At 38.4% G+C, this 16,709-nt stretch overlaps 1 protein-coding gene and 1 long non-coding RNA gene across 4 annotated transcripts in view; both read left to right on the top strand.

Moving 5' to 3' along the window:
- Window positions 1-16,709, top strand: part of LOC129723123 (lachesin) — a 323,877-nt gene that overhangs the window by 174,742 nt on the left and 132,426 nt on the right. The window lies entirely within an intron of this gene.
- LOC129723154 (uncharacterized) lies at window positions 6,526-7,809 on the top strand. The gene is made up of 3 exons (XR_008727725.1): window positions 6,526-6,665; window positions 6,809-7,339; window positions 7,438-7,809. It is a non-coding gene; the product is annotated as an uncharacterized LOC129723154 (long non-coding RNA).

Here is a 16,709-nt window from a genome sequence, read left to right as displayed (position 1 = left end):
AACGAGAGAGCCGTTAAAACTTTATTCAGCAAAGAACCAGGATCCAGGCCGTTGACTACATGGTATGCCTCGCACTCAGTGGATGAGCACGGTGGAGGAAGATGCACGATCTGCTGTTATACGAGGAGAACGGCTCAAGACAGAAGAAGCTGGGCATCTCTAATTAGTTTGGTCCATCGGCCAACAAAGCAAAGTAAGTAAAGTATAACCATAAATGATTCTTTATAATTGACTCAACGACGGTCAGATCTACGGATTTCAACTCAAACTCAACTTTTGACTCAAACATTTCCAATAATGTTTCTTGTCGACATTAAAAAATTTCGTGCATGTTTTTGTTTAGGTATCGAAATTTCAAAAACAACAGCAATAACAAGCGTACAAACCGTTAAACGTCACTCGTGAATTGCCATGTCGAATAAAAAGTTTCGATACACAATCATATCGCAGGATACGTGAATACAAACATATTCTGGATCAGTTATAGCTATATCGCATAAGTGCAATGGTACCAGTTATGGTAATACCCCATTTAAACTCCATAGGCCATAACTGGTACATTTTTTAGGTATTGCCATAACTGGTACTTCTCCCCTAGTTGTTCGATTATTTCTTCAGATGTCTTAAACACAGTTGATTAACCAACTATATTTTAGAGCTCAGCATCATTGTCATTTTAAATGCTAATAAATCAGTTAGTTTTTGATGGATTTCCTTCGTTTTCGCAGCAATAGATTGAAAAATCTTCTAAGATTCCTCCCAAAAGCAGAAAATTGTAATTTTATTATTCGAACTATTATACTATTGAAAATTGTCAAGCCTTGTCAAAGCGCAAAACTCGACCTCTGATTGGTCTTTATATGGTTGCTTCCCAAGCACCATATTTGGCCTATATAAGAGCCTGTTTCAGCCGAAACAGCTCATATTAGTTCTAGACAGCGACAACAGCAGTCCTTCCTCAGCAGCAGCAGCAGTGCAGCGAATACCAAAGCCAGTGGATAGCAGCCACAGCTGTGGCATGACAAAGAATAGCGCAGCAGTTGCAGCGGGACTCAGCATCGATAGTAGCAGGGCCAGTTGATGCAAGGGCACATATGCAGGGGTAACGGATACCAATGGAAGTGGATAGCGGCCTTAGCTGTGGCAACGGATAGCGGCAGCAGGTGCAGCATCGATAGTAGCAGGGCCTGCTGATGCAGTGGGGCACTTTCTTAAGTGAAATGCTGTCTTTGTGCGATAGCGGGCAGTAGTGAATGCACCCAATAAAAAGTTTCCTCATTTTGACAACAAACCAACGTTTTGGAAAGCTGGCGTTCAAAATACATGAGCCGTCTAGTTTTGAGTGTTAAAACAGCATTTCACTGTGTTATCTATCACAAGGAATACCTTATTCGCACTGTCAGTGATAACGCAAAGAAGTGATCGGCGCTTATCTGATATTGAGTTAAACAGCAATTTGTCCGTTTCAGGATGAAATACTTACCTAATTGAAGAGTTAATATTTTCTCCTAAATTAATTTACACCTTCAAATATTGGAATAGTTAGAAATTTGACTTTATCTCCATGACTCAGAACGTACTTTACTGATATCGGAAGAAAAATTGTTTAATTTAGTTGTGCATGTTCGTTATAGATGTTATCGCGGAGTGAGTTTATTTTCTAAATTTAAAATTGTTTTTTCTTAAAAAGGTTGCGGATGGTTGTGCGAGGCCGTGATCAAGATTGGCCAGCTGGTTCCCGCTTTGAAATCATCACATTGTTTGGTGATTTTCGGTTTATTTTACACCTAAAGAATTGTTAAACATATATACAGGTGTTCTATTGAAATGTGCTGAGTGCGAAAAGTGTGAAGTTCCACAAAAAAGTGAAAAAAAAGTGAATTTAATTGTGAAAATTTAATATTATTGCGTTGCTTTTTAGATTCACCAAGTGTTTATTTTTTCTTGTTTTTTTTTCTATCGCTGTCTTGGCGACGGTTTGAAAGTGTGGAGTGTGTGGTGTTATTACATACAATAAGGAGAGTGTTTTTCGAGCAGCTGCTCCACATAGTTTTATAGTGATTGAATGCTCATTAGGGATTTATTCATTGGCATAGTGCAAATTATATTTGGCTTGTATCTAATTAAACTTGAAGTGAAAATTTGCCAATAAGATTAAAACCATGCATCGCCGTTTACAGTGTTTATGTGCTATCTCTTTTCAACGAATGAAATGTTGTATGGATTAAACGAGTGTGTGAAGGCATACATGCATGTTGCCACTGTACTTCCATTTAAAAAAAAGTCCAAAAACGATGAAAACAACTGGAAAATGAAGAGATGAAAGCTAAGTATACGTTTTGTCTTGTCTGTATTGTAAAGTGATATTTTGATGCTTGTTTCTAGTTTTACTTTATGTTAGAAAACAGATACAGAGAGATTTTGATTTCATCGTTGAAATTGTGTGCGCGGTATTTTTTTCCGCAGGGTTTCAGTAACAAGTTTTATTTTTGTCCACAAAGTGTTAGTGTGGTTTGTGGAGTTTGGAGTATGTGTTTCTCAGGAATCATATGCTTTGATTTTTTGATTGTTCTAGCTTTTGACCAGTTGTTTTACATAATTTGTTATATTTATGACTAGTTCGGCACTTTGTCAATAAATTTAAAAATATATTCAGGCTTATATGTATATTTGCTTTTATCAAATTGTTGAGGCTTTGGATGCATGGAACATTGCCAATTTTCATATTTATTAGGCGTATTAGGCGTACATTGTTAAGAGATAATCGACGTAAACGCCGAGTTCCTGCGCGTATGTGTCGGCCGGGGGGATTAAAGCGGTTGTTCGTAACGCTTCGGTGTAAACGCGTATTCAGCCCGGGCGAGTTTTGCTGATATATGGACTTCCGGCGTGTGGTGATTTCGCGAAGTGAACCCAGATATTTCATCATATCTTTCTCATCTTAATCAACGTTAAGTCGGAGACTGCTCGCGCGTTGCATCTAAATTATTACATCGGAAATCGAAGTCGATTTCGTTCGGTCGATAAAAATCATTTCAACCCCCGCGTCGGTACCTTCCATGAGGTCGTATCATCTACAGATGGATCAACAACGCGCAATAGTTTTAGGTATAAAGAGCATCACCTTACGAGGAGATATACGGTAATTTAAAGTTGTCTCGGTTTAGTCAAAAATCCTGTATCCTCGCGTACGTTTTATTGTTGCGGTGTTACATTGTCAAACTAAATAAGTTCGAATCACATTATGAATATCGTGGCGGATGTAATAAACTTGTAGACGCGGCACTTGTTCTGAAGAACCCGACATTAGCGCATTAGCGCATCGTTTACCAAAACGAACCCTGCTGTATACCTTCCCCTTTATCCAACATCCCAGTGATTTCTCGTGGAAGTGGAGAGGTGTTCTCGGCTTCCAATAAAGCGAGTATCACGTCAACATATTCCTATACAAACTCCTTCTTTGACCTGCATTCGGATGCGGCCGGCGCTGGTATTGCCTAATATAAAGATTTAGGTCACCTGTTTTTACACATTGAGGATGCATGTTGGTCCCAAACATCATCTGTTGGTTCTTTGTGTAATTACAGCTAATCTGGCAATAACGGAGTAGCAACCGCGGGCGGTCAATCATGCTCATGCTCATGCTCATGACTCAGAACGTACTTTACTATCTTTTCCTTCAGCAATAAGCACAACACCTGAACATCTTTTATTATCTGCATAAAAATTAGGTTTTTGCATAACCAAACTTTAAAAATTATCAAGCCTAATATGACAAGCAATTATATTATGGAAAATAATCAACACTTTTTTTTGAAAAATTTGGACCACTCCCATACTCCCATACTAGGATGCACTCCCATACTAGCTTAGAGAAACATGTGAAGGCTTTCAATGCGTTTAGTGTTGCTTGGCTATCGGAGAAAATGCATATATTGGCGTGCTTATACTTCCTAGCCAAACAGATTTGTGCACATTCAAAAACTTATTTTTGGTCCATTTATACCTGCTCCTGTATGGTCATCCCTTGTTGAAACGCAAATTTCGATTATTCTGATTGGCCCTTATATGATTGCTTTACCAAGCACGGTCGACAGAATTATAGACCCAGTAATTCGGAATGTACTCCTCTGTCCGGGTAGCACACATATGTGATCAACATTATATCCGATATAAAAAACAACAGCAGTCCTTATAAGGACAACAAACAAATTAATGAATATTTAATATTTTTTCATTTTGCGTAAAATGTTATTTCAAACTGCATGCAGTTTGACTGTTAAAATTTGTTTGCATTGCATAGTGTTTGTTTCATTCCTGTTATGTCGTATGTGCAAACTAAAATTCGGTAGCACTTCAACTCTTCTTTTGCACAAAATTTTAAACATATTCAAAACAAGTAATGCAACAAACAACCTTATGTAGTTCTACGTTAACCTTGCGGTCGTGGCTTTGCATACAACCCTTGTGATTTTTTTATAGAACAAACAAGACAAGCTCTACATGTATATCGTTTTCGGTTCCAGTGTGGTAGACATTTCCCTTGGAATTGTTCGTTTTTGTTTATATTATATTCTGAAATTATATATTTTCTGCGCCACAGAAGCACCCGCATGAAACACACTGTAGTGTAAGAAACATCAACAACAAATACAAATGTGGTCAAATAACATAACAAAATAATTGACAGCTGCACATACTAATGCACCTACACCAAAACAGTTCGTTTGTACTGTACACGAATAACAATAACCATAATACTGCAGAAAAAAAACTGATTGAACGGGAAACAAGAAATAACGAGACTCGCTTAGAAATGCATTTTACTCCGATTTATCACGTATAAAGATGTCCACCACCCAACAGCACCTGCTTTGTCTATTCGATGCAAAATCTCGACGTTCGCCTTGGCACCACCCGAGGCTCGTATGTTTACATCCCTTACACAGATTTACTAAATCCACAGCAAATTCCTACGACAAGCACGCTCTTCAGATTTACGCTCCTCTGGCGGCGCTGTTTTCAGGTCTACGAGCAAGACTTGCTTGTTCGGCCGAATACCATCGTGTGAACCCCATCCTGTCAGCGTCGTATCCGTGCCAGCGATTGCGTTCCGTTTCTTGATCACGGCATCCTGCGCCAGTCGGTTCGACAATAGCCGATGCCAAAATCGGCAACGATGGTGAGGGGAAAGTTTTGTGTGTACTCTACTAGGAAATTCTCTGTTGAAGCCAGTGTTCTCCGCTGCTATAGAGTGAAAAAAATGAACAAGTTGGCACTTTCTCCAACATTTTTTTTCTCTATGTCCTGTTTGTTCAAGCTCCTTTGTTCGGGCAGCCGGTTGGCTAGCGAGTTTCTGTGTTTTTTTGGGTGTCAGAAAAAAAATACAAAGGAACGTTTCAAAAGGCGATTTCGAACAAAAGTGTAACAGGACACATTCACACCAACACACACCCGCTTAACTGTTTAATTATTTGTTTGCGATTTCATTTGTTGCTACTTTCCGGTGGAAATAAGTTTTTTTTTTCGTCTTAACTCAGACGTGTAAGCATTTTGATAGTTCAGGATGTTGGTTTCGAGCCGTGTTTAACGTTCGCAGTTTCAAGGTTTCCCTCGGTCAACAACTGATACAAAAAAAATGATGCAAAATAGTATATTGAATGCTAAAAACTAGAAGATTTCTAAACTCTCGCCAATAGAGATAAATGACTTTTCACCTACGCACACGCGTGAATCATCGCATCTCGTTGCTTCGACTTTTATCACTTTTTACCATTTTTGGTCGACAATGTTCAACAGCTTATTCCGATTTCTGATCACGAATGAAAAAAGTTATTCAAAAACAAGTTTAAAACATATAATGGGTGTTCAACTAAATATTTATCCAGCTGCTGAAAACATAGCATTGCAAACAAAGTGCAACAGCTATTTGTAAATATTTTCCTCAACTAATGGCACTAACACATCCGTACGTGAAAAGGTCTATACCCGTGCGTAGGATTTCTGTTAAAAAGGAGGAAACGCTTTCACGCTCAAGCCGAAAAAAAAATTAAAACGTATGTTTGTTCTATTGTGATTGATTCTAAGGTTGCCAAATATCATAGGAGACTTTTTTAAGGTAATTAAAAAATTACTCTAATAGAGATAAGTGACTTTTCATCAACGCACACTAGTTAATATGTAAACCCGTGTAAAATAACTTTTGTTTTCTCCAAACTGTAAATCATCGCATGCCGTTGTTTTGACTTTTTATCCCTTTTTGCCATTTTTGGTCTATTATGTTCAGAAGCTTTTTCCGATTCCTGATCACGACAGATAAATATATTCAAAACCGAGATGAAAACATATATAAAGTGTTTATCTGAATTTGTCCAGATACTAAAACATGTTTGTTTTCCTCATCGAGAGCCAAATAAATTTTTCTTACGGGTCTCGGTAATCAATGCCGAGAACAAAATATCACCTAGGTATCGCTACCTTGGTTACGAATATTTTGTGCCGAAATTTTAGTAACCAAGATTTACGAAAAAATGTGACAGCTGTAATTATTTTTCTAACCGGGCACTCAGTAGCGCCGTTCTCGGCAATTATTTTTTAAGTGTGTATATCAAAAAATGTTGCAGCGCTGTACCAGTCCTGCTGCCTTATTACCTGGAATTCTAGAGGTAAATTGGTTAATCTTTGAAGGAGATGTATAAACTCCTGAAAATTTTCCCCCCACTAGCACAATTATATACTTTGGTTCGAAGGTTTCCCCTCATATTTCTCCAATATTCTCTTCATATTTTTTCCGGTTGGTTTCAAGCAGAACATGCCAGAATTACGGTCCTTATTGGCCAAATGGTTGTGGATGTGATAGATGCGAGCAAGCTGTCACCATGGGCTGCAAAAATGCGTGGCCTCTAGCTGCGAAGTTGTTGATTGTGTGCGCATGAGGGTTGCCACTACCATATTGTCATTATTTCCAGCAGAACCGTGTCAACATTAGCGTAGATAAACTGACAGTACCTATTTCGTCTAACTTGATGCTTACTCTACTGGGTCGAACATAGCAACATTATAAAGGCCAATCGAATGCGCTACCCGGAGTCGGTAGAAGCTCATTTGTTATCCGTACACTTTTTCTGCTCTCCGCCTGCACCCCAGCAACAGCTCTCAATTACTCTCACACTCCGTGGTCTATGAAAAGCCACTTTCCGGCGGTTAATGAAAAGAACAACATGTCGCACTTCATCATTTATGAGCGTTCTCCCTCGTGCGGGGGATTATACAGGGCGCGGGTTTTGCGTGCAACCGCGGCAAAATTTCGAATGCTAAATAATGTGATTCCTCAGAAGCGGTAAGTCGACGCACCGATTGTGTATCGTTTAGTTTAATTTCCATAGCAGCAAATCTTTTGCTGTTTACTAATAGGCAAAATATTTCGCCTTCTTTCAGAGATTGCAGCATTGACTTATTATTATATTTATTCTTCTATTGTACACACCCCGAAAAAATTACCCTCGCAAGGTAATTCCTTCACTAGCGAACATCTCCAGCCTGCTAAGAACACGAATTAAATTTTCCATCTACTACGATGACTACGATGAATAAGAAAGGTGGACAAGCAGCAAACAAGCGGAGACAAGCAAATCACTAGAAACACGGTCCTTTCATTGTTTATTGGGTGAACTGAGGGGTGGCATACTGAGATTCTCTTGCTTACTTCGCCGGATGTTCCGAATAGCTTTCCGGCACCTGGTAGCACATAATTCATTTCACGGTTGAGTTAGAAAATTATGTTCAGTTCGGGTGCATTTTTTCTGAAGATTTTTATTAAGCCGTCTAATTGACGGTATTAAACTCTGATGTGCTTATAGAAAATTTTGACAATTATATAATCTAACTGATATTTCAAAACATTAGTCTAAAAACTTTTGCTCGAACTCTTATAGTTTATTAAGGTCTTATATTCATCATTTGTAGTTTAACACAACGACCGTGGCACTCGTTGATTATTGGACGTTCATGGTTCAAAAATAAAACTATAATGATCATCAATTAAAGTCACCATCTTGAACGTTCATCTTTGACATTAGTGAATTGAGAGAGAAAGAGTTCACCGTTTGCCTTTATAACCGTTCCAACATTGAAAATGAAGTGTAATGAATGAACTAGAAAATATTGCACATGTTTTTCATTTTTTCCGTTTCTAGATACTCATTCCACATCCCTATGTAGCCAAACTACTAGTTCTACGTCAAAATTGGAGATATGGTAGTTCTTGAAGTTGAAAAATAATACACTAAAGTCGCTTTTTACGCGGGGGATACGTGCCGCGTAAAAAGAAACCACGCAAATTCCGGAATCCACGTAAAAAAACGCGTAAATACCGGAATCCGCGTAAATTCGGCAGTCCGAGTGCAGAGAAACCGAAATCCGGGCGTAAAAAAATACCGCGTAAATTCCGAAATCCGCGTAAAAAAACCTGCGTAAAAAGCGACCTTAGTGTAGTTTGAATCTGCTCATTTTAGTAAAAAAGTAAGGTTTTTACTAAAAAGGTGTAATCGGTATAACACAGATATTTCTGTACATGCGGCATCTCTGGTAACAGTGTAAGCCAAGACTATGCTATCACTGTCAAATCTTTTGCTTCGTACCAAACATCTTAATAGTCCGCGGTTTCCCTGACAGATAGGAAAAAAGCCCGGCAAAACTCCATTTAACTTAAAACAATGCAAACACTGCCCACAACTGTCAGATCAGGTATTGGGCGATCTCTCGTTGAGCGAGAAAGGGCGATTTATTCTCCGATCTTTCCGTTTGAAATGAATTCTCAATGCAATGCAATCCGAAATAAATAAATTCTCAATGCACGAAAATCGAATTACCCGTACGCGACCAGTTAAGAATTTCCCAAACCCGTACCCGACCTGAACCCGAAGCCTTGGTTTTTAAATTATCCGTAACCGATCCGAGCCCGTCCGGTACGGGTTTCGGGTAAAAATACCCGTACCCGACCATCTCTATTGTACACCATGGAGCTCAAAAAAACCGAAAAAATGGCTTCCATGGACACTATACAGTAAAAAACTCGGAATTTTACACGTCACGCAAAATATTTTCTAATTCGAATTTCAGTTGCCACGATTTTGTTTGAAAATTATGTGCTAGGGTATCGAACGTCTTCGTCAGTGGTTTTCTTCGGTCCCTTTTGCATAAGATTGCTGCAGAAAAACTGCCGAAGAAAACCACTGACGAAGACGTACGATACCCTATATCATTTAAATTTGCGTGAAATATTACGGAATTTTCTATCATAAGCTATGGAGCTTTATATGCGATTCGACATAAAGTTTTCTTACTGTGTACTTCACTATATACCAATAATTATATTTTAAACTTTAAAGTACATACGGTAGGTAACATATTTTAGGCTGCTTTAGGAGCCGCCTGTGGATTAAGACGAAATACTCGAAGTCTGTAAGGTGAAATCCAAACATAAGTATGTCAATTTGTTCTCTATCTTTTTTGTGTCAGCACTTGTTTTCAGAGTCTAAATCTAATTTAGCAACCCACAACAGTAATTAATTAAAGTTCCCTATCGAGAGACACTATTCCAATCACCCCGAACCTGTTTTAATCAGTAGGCATCTGTTTTGCAGGGGATTTTATTCAGCACCCAAATAGCAATTAAATAGCTGCAATTATGGTTGATTTTTTTCGTTTGATGTTTCTCCAGCTAGTTAATCAAAGCTTTTGTTCGTAAAATTTAAATTGTCGATATTGATCAAAATTCAGGAGTTTAAGGCCCGTTTATTTCAACTGATTAAAATAGGCGCCGCTGCTTAGGTCGTTCCTTATTCTGTCTCAAATTTTCAGAAAAACTTTAAATTGTAGAAATACAAGAGATGATTTTTAACAAATTTTTAATTCCCATGTTGGATGTGTTATTCTTACTTACTTTATTTACTTTGTTGGCCGAAGGACCGTTTACCGGTCTAGAACTGAACAAATAAAAGATGTCCAGCTTCTTCTGTCTTGGGCAGTAGTTCTCCAATCACCTCGTACACCAGTAGATAATGCATCTTCTTTCTTGTTTCTATACTGAAATTAATTTGGCCGTTCTCTCGTCAGGCATTATGGCTACATGTCCAGCCCTGTGATGCCTGCCATGCTGTATTACCTTCACTATATCACCTGTGATTCATGCGCTTGCACCACATTCCAGCTTCCAATTTACCACCAAGACTTTATGCTCAAAAACTCCGAGCAGTCGATCAGCTTCCTTCAGTTGGACGCTGCTTTATATCCGTAAAGAGCCTCCAGGAAAAACATCGTCCTTTATAGGGTTAGTTTTGTGCTAGTTTGTATACTACGGGACGTTAGCTGGTTACGTAGTCCGTAGAAGGCCCTGTTAACAGCTACAACTCGTCGTTTCACTTCACGGCTCATATCGTTGTCACATGTCACAAGCGTACCAAGATAAAGGAATTCATCAGCTACTTTAAATCGTTCCCCATCTCTCTCGTTCCCTGCCAGCTACCTTGCTACCTTCCTTTTTTCAGAGTTAGGCGACATCCGTTAAGTACGTCACGCAAATTTTGAATCAATTTTACTCCCCGTCGTTTCCTAGTTACATTTTGTTACACATTGATCACAGGAAAAGTACGTCACGTCACAGCAACTTCCCTTCCCTGTTGAAAAAAATTAAACCGTACGTGTCCTGCCCCAAAGTGCCTGCAAGTAGGTCTAGAGGATCGATACTGACCTAACAAGTGAGTCGATGTAGGTTGGAATCCAGGTCCTGGAGAAACTGTTAGCGTCAGTAGAATCGTAGCGCTGGCCCCGCAAGTGTCTTGTACGTTAGCACAGTTTGCTGCGAAGATTGTAGGTAACAAATGAACACATGGTCATATTACGTACCGGAGTGATTTACCTGATGTCTCAAAAAGAATTATCAAAACAATAGAAAATAACATTTTGCTCATCGTTAACCCTCTAGTGCCCAACTTATTTCTCAGACGGACCTCGGTAAAATCGCTATGAATTTTTATTACCATTTTTTAAGTACTTATTGAAGCTTTTTAGAGGTTCAACTGAAGCGTGTCTAAAGGCGGCACTGGGCACTAGAGGGTTAATAAATATCACGGATTCTAGAAATAGTATCCGATTGCTGTAATCGGATATGTTTTAGGAGCCTTAGATACCGTCGGTTTCGTGCAACACTGGCACGACTCAAAAATCATAGTTTCGAGAAAAACGCGTTTGAAAATTAACGTCGAAAATTTTTTTTTTCAATTTTCAAAAAAAAAACTTTAATGTTTATGATTTCCAATCCTTATCTAACACGTTCAGGTCTATTTTGCACATCTTATGAGCCCATTGTACAAGTTGAAACCTTACTTTTACTGACTGAGAAATTTCGATTTGTGCAGCAAAGGCACTTCTACTCATAACTCTGGACTTTTTGGGAATTTTGAAACGAGGTTTTGTGGGATGAAACTTAGCAATATTTGGCATCGTTTGCCATCAAAAACTCAAAAATGCGAAATTTTGAGTTGTGCCAGTGTTGCACGAAACCGACGATATGTCAATAGAAGCTTCTTTCATATCCGTATAATTTTTTGCATCAACTCCAGCTTGTAAGACCATCATTTCCAATTGTACAAACTTTTTGTGAAACGTACAGATTTTTTCATGTTTTCGGTACAAATTCTGTATTGTACAGTTTACAGATTTTTGTGAACAGTAACAGACTCAGTAACAATACAATGAACGGGATCTCGCTATCTGGAAGTTCCATTGACAAGCGAGCTAGTAGTTCAGGACTAGTTAATATTAACAGAGTCAATGCAATCATAGTTTTCTCAAAACAATAAACAAATGTCGTTAAAACTGTTTTCTCACAGGTTTACAAAATAAACAACCATGCTCCAATGGAACAGATTTTGGTACAGGTTTTTGTCGGAAATAGAACAAATGAACAAGATTTTTGCAGCTCCCAGTACAGATGACAATATGGCAACACTGCGTCAGACCCATTTGGGGAATCAGAACTTTCTGCTGATGCTTTGATCTTGAAGCAACCAGGTTCGGAAGAATTTTCAGTATTAGTATAGTTGATAATCAAAAAGGTTGTGAATAAAAAGTAAGTAAACTAAACAATATTTCAAATCATTTATTTATTTTTGAATATTCTTCATGTGACGTTTAAACTCACCCCCACTCCACCCTACGTCAGAAATTATCACGATTTTCTCACCCCCTCACCCCCTACATGTTTCTTAGACGTGAGTCGAGAAATCTACCGCCTACAAGTGGAGCAGTGCATAATTTCAAAAATCTATACATATATAAGTGGAGTTTTGTCTGTCTGATCCCTATAGACTTGAAAACCACTGAACCGATCGACATGAAAATTTGTATGTCGGGATTTTTGGGACCGGGAAAGGTTCTAATGATAGTTTGAGGCTCCTCCCTTCTCTGGAAGGTAGGGCCCTCATACAAATGAAACACAAATTGTTGCATAACTCGAGAACTAATCGAGCAAAAGAAGCCAAACTTGTACTAAGAGGCAAGAAATATTTCTGTGGTAGTTTGACACCTCTCTCTACTCTGGAAGAGAGGGCTCCCTTACAAACGAAACACAAATATCTGTATAACTCGAGATTCATACAAGCGTGTGGTGGGTGGTTCACAAGAGCATGGATTATTTCTGGGGCCCTCTTTTTCCTAAAAGTTGGGGGGCTCCCATTCAAATGAAACACAAATTTCTGCCTAATTCATGAACTAATCAAGTAAATGGAACCAAATTTGGCACGTGGATGTTTTTTGGGGTAAGAAATGTTTCTATGGTGGTTTGACTCTCTCTGGAAAGGAGAGCTTCCTTATTTAATCGAGCAAATGGAACCAAATTTGGCATGTGAAAATTTTTGGGGTCAAAAAATAATATTGTCATACAAATAAAACACAAATTTCTGCACAACTCGAGAGCTAATCAAGCAAATGGAACCAAATTCGGTATGTGGAGGTTATTGGGGGTGATAAATGTTTCAATGATGGTATGAAAAGAAACAATTTTGAATTCCATAACGTTAACTTCCGTTTTGTGGAAAACAGCTAAAAGCGACTAAATACTACACAATATGGCTATTTTCGTAATTGTGACGATGCATAGGAGTCACGTATCGCCCTCATACACCATTTTGTTTTCTAAGACGGCGACTTCGGGTTTCTGCAATCTACTTTCGTATCAAGCTACTCCACTCATTTGATACATGCTTAAAAGACACACAGTAAAAGCACTGCAGTGAGTTCTATTGTGTAGATCGGCGGTTCTCAGCCTGGGGTACGCGTTCCCCCGTGGGGGTACTCGAAAGCCTTCAGGGGGCATGCGAAAGAAAAGTCAGTAATGGCGGACAAAGTAATTTTTTTATAATTCTTTACTTTTTATTCAATGTTGCTCCTAAAACATGACTGTAGCAATCAAACAAACCAAATTGAACTTAGAACCTGATCTAGACCTCCACAACATGATCTACCACTACCACTCTCCCGCTCTGCGAGAACATTCCAAGCCAGGGGGTACAATTGATATGAAAAATATCGCCAAGGGGTACGCGGACAAAGAAAGGTTGAGAACCGCTGGTAAATACACACGAGTCGATGCTCTCTACAAGCAAGTGCGTCGCTTTGCCCCCAGTGTGAGAGTAGTTGTTTTCACAGCGGAAGACATTTTCCTATACGCTAGTGAGGAAAGTTTGAGGAGAAACAACAAATTTTGTTTAAGGTTTGCGTTTGTCCCGACTTGTGTTCAGAAACCTGCCACGGTGCTTCCACAGACCGTTACTATGAAAATAAATGCACCAAAGAATCTTGGTACACTATTCGATTCGTTATGACGTCCAAAATCTCTGGTCAAATTTTCAAAATCATCGTACGGTACAGTTTGGAGTAATGCCCTTTTGAAGGTCGTAAAGTACAAAAAAGTGATATAAAAACGACGAAATACTTATTGTAAAGCACGTATTTCAACTATCACTTTATGAAATAACTTCCAAAATAGTTTCTACACATTCCAAGGGTTATATTTCAAGACATTAACAATTGATGGAAAGATTTATTTGAAAATCCCACAGTGCACAGTGGTCCAAACTCGAAAAATCGTGATCGTTTTAGATTTGACTGTGAAAAATTGATTTTATGTACTCAATGTCTTCAGCAAAATTGTTTCATAGAACAAGGCCTTACTTTTGGCGTTTTTAGTTTTTCGATCAATCCACCTAACAGTTAGATAAAATAAAATATTTTTTCTAATTTTCAATATACCAAGATTGCTTCTTTCAGCAAAGTTGTGGAAAATTCTAAAAGATAAATAAGTGCTGAATACTTCGATGTCCTATCTGTACGTTGGACACGACGAAATAGAGATTTTTGTAGAACATCCCTCTTTAAAATCAAACACATTTATACACAATTTTATACACAATTTATATGTATAAAACAACACAGTAAATCATTTACCATTTACTAATTTTCAGACACACGAAACGCATATTTTTTATTCCGTTCAAGTGTTACCGGATGTTCTCAGATTTAGATAACATATTAAAAAGGTTTCCTCATTGAAAAATAATTTCCATGAAGAGTGTAGGTAAAACCCTCAACTTATTCAGTTGAGCAGTTGGTAAAGGTACAATAAGCATATTTCATATTTAGATACTATGGCCAGAAATGAGTCTTTCATCCTCTTTATTAACCCACCAAGACATGGATAGTTGACATCCATGCCTTGGCAAGACAGTACAAGCGGTCGAATACTTTACATTCTACTATTCGCATCCGGTTTTACCACAGCTACCGCCCATACTTTGAATTTTTCCTGGTTTCGACGGTATCAATGTCCTCATTCAAATCGAATCAAATCATTGCATTATTCTTGTCGAACCGAGTAGCGAAATTATGGTCTGAAGTTACTTGCAAGATTAATATACGTCAGTTGTTCGCCATGGCTCGCCAGCAATTATTTTACTTTGGACAGTTGTCATTGAACGTCATCAGAAACATTCTCAATTTGAATCAAATGCTCTATTCAGTCAGTCTGGCAGGCTATTGAGAAGTAACATATGTTCGAAAACCCCGTCCGTTCCCTCTTAATGACGAAACCCAACCCGAGACATCGAATCCACTGGTTTGATAATGAACTTACAGTCTATTATTCCTGTTCAACTGACCAACCAGCCTAAAAGTTGTTGCAGTTGTCACCGAGATCGAATCTTGATTCTTCCCTCCCACTTCTGGCTTAAAACCAGCAAGAAGAACAATTCAGCCGACAGCTTTCTGTTGCAGCCTCGGCCGGAAATGGTCGGGCTGCGTTTCTGCATTGGAGCGTTTAAAGACAAGTACGAAATCAGCCACAAGACAGATCGAAAGCAGAGAGTCGGCTGCTCAAAAGCTGCCGGCCAGAAGTGCAGAGCACACAAAAGCAAGTCGAACAATCGTGGAATACTGAATGCTCTGGTCTGATCAGGGTGGTACGATTGCTTGTAATTGAAGCAATCACACGATGCGCCCAGTTGCAGAATATTCCACATCCGGCACCAAAGAGACGAGGTTTCCTCGGGAAGAGTGGCACTCTACTGGACGGACAATGGCAGCGGCTACATTGAACGTTTCACTGCGTCTTTATTGAATTAGTGTCGATGCCAGGACCGAGCGGAAGCAACAGTTTGAAACATTATTGCCGGATTCCTGACAGCAGATCGGACTGGTATGTACACTTTTGCGGGTTGAGAGATAAAAAAACATGTTTGATAGTAGAGGTGGTATGTAATTTTACGGTTGACGGAGGGCAGCCCTTTGTTGAAGCAATAAGTCATGTGTGCGAATCTGTTTTGAATGGGAGCTTCATAAGTTATAAGCAGTTCCGTCGTTTCTGATTCGAACATAAGTATAATCACTGTTCCAAGATGCGTTCTACAAACATAACAAACTAGGATTTTTTATGGCACTAAAATGGATTAAGCCTGAATCACTTTATGTATTTTGTCATTTTGTCAAAACTGATATTCGAAATAAAAACAGCGCTTTGAATGAATCTCTAAGCCGATAATTTGCGGAATTTTTGAACATTGGTTGGATAAAATCTTTGTTTTTATTTGTGAAAGTTATGTACACCCGATCAGAAAGAAAAAACAAAAATGTAACAGAAATGTATCAGTTTTCTAACAAAATAAGATAGTATATAGAACAATATAATAACACACATTGTTAGAAACAACGGGTTTTGATAAAAACGAAAAATTAGTTAGACTTGTTTCAAAACTACTTCATTTCAGGTTTTGTTATAATAACTCATTCAGATTCAATTTTGTTATCAAAATTATATGGAAAAATACAAAATTGTATCAAAAATCTCGAGTTGGTAGAATTTTGTAATTTTTTAGTTATGCTCTTCTGATCGGGTATATAGCAAGATGATTCAGAATGAAACGCAATGTACTTGTTTCCGATACGATTATACTAAGATCTTCTACACCTGGAGGATTTTTTTCGTTTAGAATGGCTTTAATACTGTACCATAAAAACAATAAAATGCGCGACTCTATGGACCGATAGGTCTGAGCCAAACAAGAGAGAAAAAAATGCGCGTAAAAAAATATCTTAGGAACCATTCCTATTATGTGAGCAGCTTTAAGGAGGGGGTGATCTGTGTAATGTCCACGGTT

This window comes from Wyeomyia smithii, chromosome 1 (assembly GCF_029784165.1).
Source record: "Wyeomyia smithii strain HCP4-BCI-WySm-NY-G18 chromosome 1, ASM2978416v1, whole genome shotgun sequence".
NCBI lineage: Eukaryota > Metazoa > Arthropoda > Insecta > Diptera > Culicidae > Wyeomyia > Wyeomyia smithii.
This window is presented reverse-complemented; position numbering and strand designations above follow the sequence as displayed.